This window comes from Nycticebus coucang, chromosome Y, assembly GCF_027406575.1.
Source record: "Nycticebus coucang isolate mNycCou1 chromosome Y, mNycCou1.pri, whole genome shotgun sequence".
Classification (NCBI taxonomy): Eukaryota; Metazoa; Chordata; class Mammalia; order Primates; family Lorisidae; genus Nycticebus; species Nycticebus coucang.
The window spans coordinates 25,690,454-25,696,634 of NC_069805.1; the positions used below are offsets into that span (position 1 = coordinate 25,690,454).

Here is a 6,181-nt window from a genome sequence, read left to right on the forward strand (position 1 = left end):
TATAAGCAAGAACAGAACAAGTGATCCGATCTCAGGCTTGGCAAGAGACTTGAGGAGAAACTTCTCTGATGAAGACACGTGCATGGCCTACAGACCTATGAAAAAATGCTCATCATCCTTAATCATCAGAGAAATTCAAATCAAAACTACTTTGAGATATCATCTAACTCCAGTAAGATTAGCTTATATCACAAAATACCAAGACCAGAGATGTTGGTGTGGATGTGGAGAAAAGTAAAGACTTCTACACTGCTGGTGGGAATGCAAATTAATACATTCCTTTTGGAAAGATATTTGGAGAACACTTAGAGATTTAAAAATAGACCTGACATTCAATCCTATAACTTCTCTTCTAGGTACATACCGAGAAGACTAAAACTCACATTATAACAAAAATATTGTACCAGAATGTTTATTGCAGTCCAATTCATAATTGCTAAGTCATGGAAAAAGCCCAAGTGCACCTCAATCTACGACTGGATTAATATATTGTGGTATATGTACATCATGAAATATTATGCAGCCTTAAAAAAGATGGAGACTGTATATCTTTCATGTTTACATGGATGGAGCTGGAACATCTTCTTAGTAAAGTATCTCAAGAATGGAAGAAAAAGTATCCAATGTACTCAGCCCTACTATGAAATTAATTTATGGCTTTCATATGAAAGCTCTAACCCAATTATAACCTAAGAATATGGGAAAGGGTTGAGAGAGGGGAGGGAGGGTGGAGGATGGGCAGAGGGAGTATGATTGGTGGCATAACACCTACAGTGCATCTTACAAGTGAACGTGTGAAACTTACTAAATGTAGAATATAAATGTCTTAACACAATGGCCAAAAAAGTGCCAGGAGGGCTATGTTAACCAGTGTGATGAAAATATGTCAAATGTTATATAAAACCAGCATATGGTTCCCCATGTTCACATTAATGTACACAGCTATTATTTAATTACAAAAAAATAAAAATAAATAAAAAATAAGAAAAAAAGAATGTGGACATGGGTGGCACTCATAGCTCACTGGCTAGAGTGCTGGCCATGTACACCTAGGTGGGTGGGTTCCAACCCAACCGGGCCTGCTAAACAATAACAACTGCAACAAAATGCACACCTGGGCATTGTGGTGGTGACTGTAGTCATATAGTCATGGCTACTCTCGATTTTCAGGCAAGAGAATCATTTAAGCCCCAGAGTTTGAGGTTGCTGTAAGCTGTGATGCCACAGCACCCTACCAAGGGTGACAAAGTGAGAAACTGTATCAAAAAAAAAGAAAGAAAAAGAATGTGGACATGAAGTCACTTAAGTAACCAGTGACCAATAGAAAGAGACCATCAGTGACCAATAGGAACGGGCAATACCGCCTGGAGGCCCATAGAAGCCTATGAAAGTCTTGCAGCCAATTTCAAATAGAGAGAGTATTTATATCCCTTCCCATCTTTGCCTATCTGGCTCTCTCACTTTTTCTCCTCCATGAGAGTGACCTGCTTTCAATTCTCTTTGGAAGTGCTCTAAACTTTCACTTTCTTCTTCTGAAACAAAATCTCTCTTTGTTACCCTGAAACTTGTGTAGGTTACCTTTCGTTTCTAACCACACTGCCTGAGGTGCTCTAGGTTTATTCTCTGTTTCCACTCACTTTTTCTCTTGGTTACCGCTGTGACTCGATTGAGCTTTACTAGAGCTCAGCCCAATAACTGAAGCAGGGCAACTGGGTTTGGAGAACTGGTACCCAGAACCCAGAACACTCTTACTCTAAGGGACATCCATTTCATCAAAAACACTTAACCTCGAGGATTCCTAGGAATCTTCTGCAAACCACTGAAAGCCACTGTTTGTATAAGTGGACAGTTTCTACATAAGAGGAAACAAGCTGCTTCCTTTAGAACTACTACCAAAGAAAACAGAACACTATAACACCCAGCTAATTTTTTCTATTTTAAGTAGAGCCAGGATCTCCACTTCTACTCAGGCTGGGTCAAAATCCCATGCTCGAGGGATCCAGGTCCCTCACCCTCCCAGAGTGCTATGATTACAGGTGTGAGCCACCACACCCAACCTCATGTCAGTAACCTTTCAGAGAACCTTTAGAGGGTGGGAACCAAGATTCTAGGTCACTAAACTTTCTACACATGTTCCCTATTATTACACTACAATATGCTCTCAAATACTAATATCAAAACAGAGTAGGCACCCCTCCCCCCATATATATGAAAACATAAAATTGCGACTGGAAAATATGTAACAGAGGAAATGCCCTGAAAAAATAGCTAACACGTTTTCTGTCTCTTTAACTCTTTTTGAAACAAGATATGCATTCTAGCAGTTGTACAGTGGGGCAGGAAAATGTCTTTGGTTATTTTGCACTAGCAAGGTGGGTCAGGAGGCTGGGATCTGGCTGATTGGCAGAGGTGCTGAGGTGCTGAGCTTCTGAGATGCTGAGCTGGCTCCCATGTAGGCAACAGAGATCACAGTTGTGTCTTCATCTGATATGAGACATTAACTTCAGTAAAATAAAAATAGGCCCTCTCTCTTAATTTTTTGGAGACAGAGTTTTACTTTGTCACACTTGGTAGAGGGCCCTGGCATTGTGGCTCACAGCAATCTCCAGCTCCTGGGCTCAAGTGATTCTGTTGTCTCAGCCTCCCAAGTAGCTGGGACTATAGGGATCTGCACGAAGCCCAGCGATTTTTTAGAGATGAGGTCTCTCTCTGCCTCAGACTGGTCTCCAACCTGTGGGCTCAGGCTATCCACCCACCTCAGCCTCCCAGAGTGCTAGGATTACAATCATGAGCCATGTCGCCTGGTCCTGGACCTCTCTTATGAGTTCTGTGATGCTGGACTTGGTGGCTCATGCCTGTGATCCTAGCACTTTGGGAGGCCAAGGCAGGTGGTTTGCTTGAGCCCAGGAATTTGAGACCAGCCTGAGCAAGAGTGAGGCTCTATTTCTACTAAAATTAGAAAAAATGAGCCATTTGTTGTGGTGGGTGCCTATATCCCAGCTACTGGGGAGGCTGAGGCAAGAGTATCACTTGAGACCAAGAGTTTGAGGTTGCTGTGAGCTATGACACTATTGCACTCTATACAGAGCAACTGAGTGAGATTCTGTCTAAACAAACCAAGTAACAAACACTATGTTTATGCAGGAAACAGATGTGCAGGAAAAATCGGTATTTTAAGAGGAACAGTCTGTCATTCTTCCTCCTTTGCCAGCAAAGTAACAAATTTATTTTTCCTTCTCAAAAACCACTTATTCTTGTGTGTTTTTTATTTGACCTTCAAAACAAGTGCTGAACTTTTAGTAAAAATATAATCACCTTATCCTCATCTTATTATCTGGAACCTTTATGACTTTCTTCTGTCACTTAAGAAAAAACAAAATGTACCTTTAAGTTTTTTGTAGGTCCTATATACTGCTCTGACTTTAACTGACTGCTAGATCTAACATCTACCAAGACCTGATGATAATAATTTAATAGAATTTCTTTATTGTCTTTCTTTCTTTCTTTCTTTCTTTCTTTCTTTCTTTCTTTCTTTTTTTCTTTCTTTCTTTCTTTCTTTCTTTCTTTCTTTCTTTCTTTCTTTCTTTCTTTCTTTCTTTCTTTCTTTCTTTTTTGTGAGATAGAGTCTGACAATGTCTCCCTAAATATAGTGTCATTGCCTCACAGATCACAGCAGCCTCAAACTGTTGGGCTTAAGTGATTTTCTTGCCTCAGCCTCCCACTGTAGCTGGGATTACAGTCATCTGCCACAATGCCCTTTCTATCAGTCTTTCCCTGTTTCCCTTTTTCTGTTGCAGCTCTCATTGTTGCTTAGCTGGCCCAGGCTGGGTTTGAATCCACCACCTTCAGTGTATGTGGCCAGAGACATAACCATTGTGCTAGGGGCACCAAGCCAGCAATTCCTTTAAAAACTTCTCAAGGCAGAGAGTATCTCTTCCTGCACTTAAACTCCCCTCATATTGTTAAATCTCAACCTTCAGCTTTTTGAAAGTGGACTTTGACCTCACATTATCAGAATGTTTCTGCTAAGGGTATTATGGTATTAGTAAGACCTAGCCAGTCAGAAGTAGACAATTAATATTGAGGGGTATTGGCCAAATAGTCAGTTTATTCTCTTCAGAAACATGTCTTGTTTTATTGAACTATTTAACTCTACTCAAAAATGTGTCTACCTCTAGGGACACAAAAACCAGCTTACCCCTCCTGTAATTAATGGCACTTATACACCCAATTATACAGGGCTCTTCTGCTCAGAGCTAGCTAGGGGCCATCTGTTTTCTAGGCCTTGGTGAGCTCAGAAATGATTCTCAGCATGACTCCCATTTCTAGGCACAAACAGTCCACACTTTCTAGTAGGTTCCTCCTGAATTAGGGATAACATGCCCTAATTACTTGCCTGAGGCAAAAACTGCAGGACCCAAATTCCTGTGGTAAGTTTAGGATTATTTTCTGCTGGCAGACCTCTGGCCAATTGTGGTAAACTTCCTCAAACTTCCCCTGACTGGAGAATAGGATTTAAACCCCCTAGACTGAAGACTTTTGGGGCTTCCTACTTTGCTTCTTCCCCTCCACTGACAGAGGCTCTGTTCCCCCTTTTGCTTGTCATTCTTTCTATCAGTATTTCCCTGTCAATAAGTTCTACCCTGTTGCTTATCTGCTTGAACTGTGGTTCCATTCTTTCTTTTTTTGGGGGGTGGGGTGGGGGGTTGTTCCAAATTTCTGCATTTGAAGAAATGGTACAAATGAAAGAATGTTAGTGGATGTTTTGATACAACTTATGGAAAAGGTCAAGGAAATCCCAAGAAGCATGCAGTTCCTTGGTGACCATGGAAGTCACCCTGTGGCTATGGGGAAGTATACCTAAGGCTTAGCTCTCATCATCACTCTCTGACAGGGTGTGCTGGTCAAAGACATACTCAGACATAAAATATCTGAGGCTCCCACCCTGCACAGGTTGTTTATGTGGTCACTCAGTTCTTTATTGGATTTTAGGTAATGTGTCTCAATGAAGTCACACAGTGAGGGTCATTTTTGTCATTGGCCAGTTTCTACAGTTCCAGTAGTGACTGATTTACACCATTTTCCCTAAAGTAATGCACACTTCATTGCATTCAGCCCACTTTTCCAGTCATCAGTCTGATTGCATGGTTTCTCAGTTTCTCAGCATGTTCCCTCTCCTCATGAGATTGGAGAAGAAAGTATTTGGCAAAATTCTTTATAGCCACATCATGATGGTCAAAGTAGTAAGACATGGACAGGCAGACATAAGAGGATAGAGCTCCAGGATAAGCTGGAAATTGATGGCAGCCTCTGAGTCCTGGTGGTAGTTCTGGTGCACCTGCAATGGGGACATGGTTGTCTTACCGGTTGCTGAGGAGAGATTGTGGCATCTGCAAGAGTTTGAGTGGTGAACCCAGGGGACCTTGTGGCGGTAGGAGGGCATAGTAAAGAGGTGTTTGAGGGCTGCTTGTGAGTGGCCATCCAGGGTGGGGGATGAGAACCAGGTTCTGTCCAAACACTATTGAAGCCAGACACCATGGTGACTCTTGGTAAAGAACATTACGTGGTTTCATTCTTCAAAGGCTGAGACCAGAGACTCGGCATAGAGAGAGATTCGGACCACATCAACAGGTTCTAAATCCTACCCAGGTATTACCACTTGGTATTGTTACTACCACCACCCATGGATTTTGGGTTGACGCATATGTAACCAGATGAAGAGAGTACCAGGTGCCTGTCACTGGTAGTGCCTGCTCCTCATGAGACTGGAGAAAAACTCTTCAGTGGCAAAATTCTTCAAAGCCATATCATCACAGTTAAAGTAGTGAGACATGGACAGGTAGACATAAGAGGTGTAGAGCTCCAGGTTGAGCTGGCAATTGATGGCAGCCTCTGAGTCCTGGTGGTAGTTCTGGTACACGTGCAAAGGGAACACGGTTGTCATACCAGTAGCTGAGGAGAGGAATTTCTTTCTCTCTATAAACTTTCTCAAGAGGAGAAATTCTGCCAAAACAAATACATTCTGCACCCTACCTACTAGGGTAATACCACGGACATAAATTGCTAGCTCAACCTGGAGCTCTATACCTCTTATATCTATCTGTCCATGTGTTACTACTTTGACTGTGATGATTTGACTTTGAAGAATTTTGCCAGTTGGGAGTTCTTCTCCGATCTCATT

At 42.0% G+C, this 6,181-nt stretch overlaps 1 pseudogene; it reads right to left on the bottom strand.

Annotated features, from left to right (window-relative positions):
- Positions 1-4,867: 4,867 nt before the first annotated feature.
- LOC128579106 (ferritin heavy chain-like) lies at positions 4,868-5,944 on the bottom strand (annotated as a pseudogene).
- Positions 5,945-6,181: the final 237 nt, after the last annotated feature.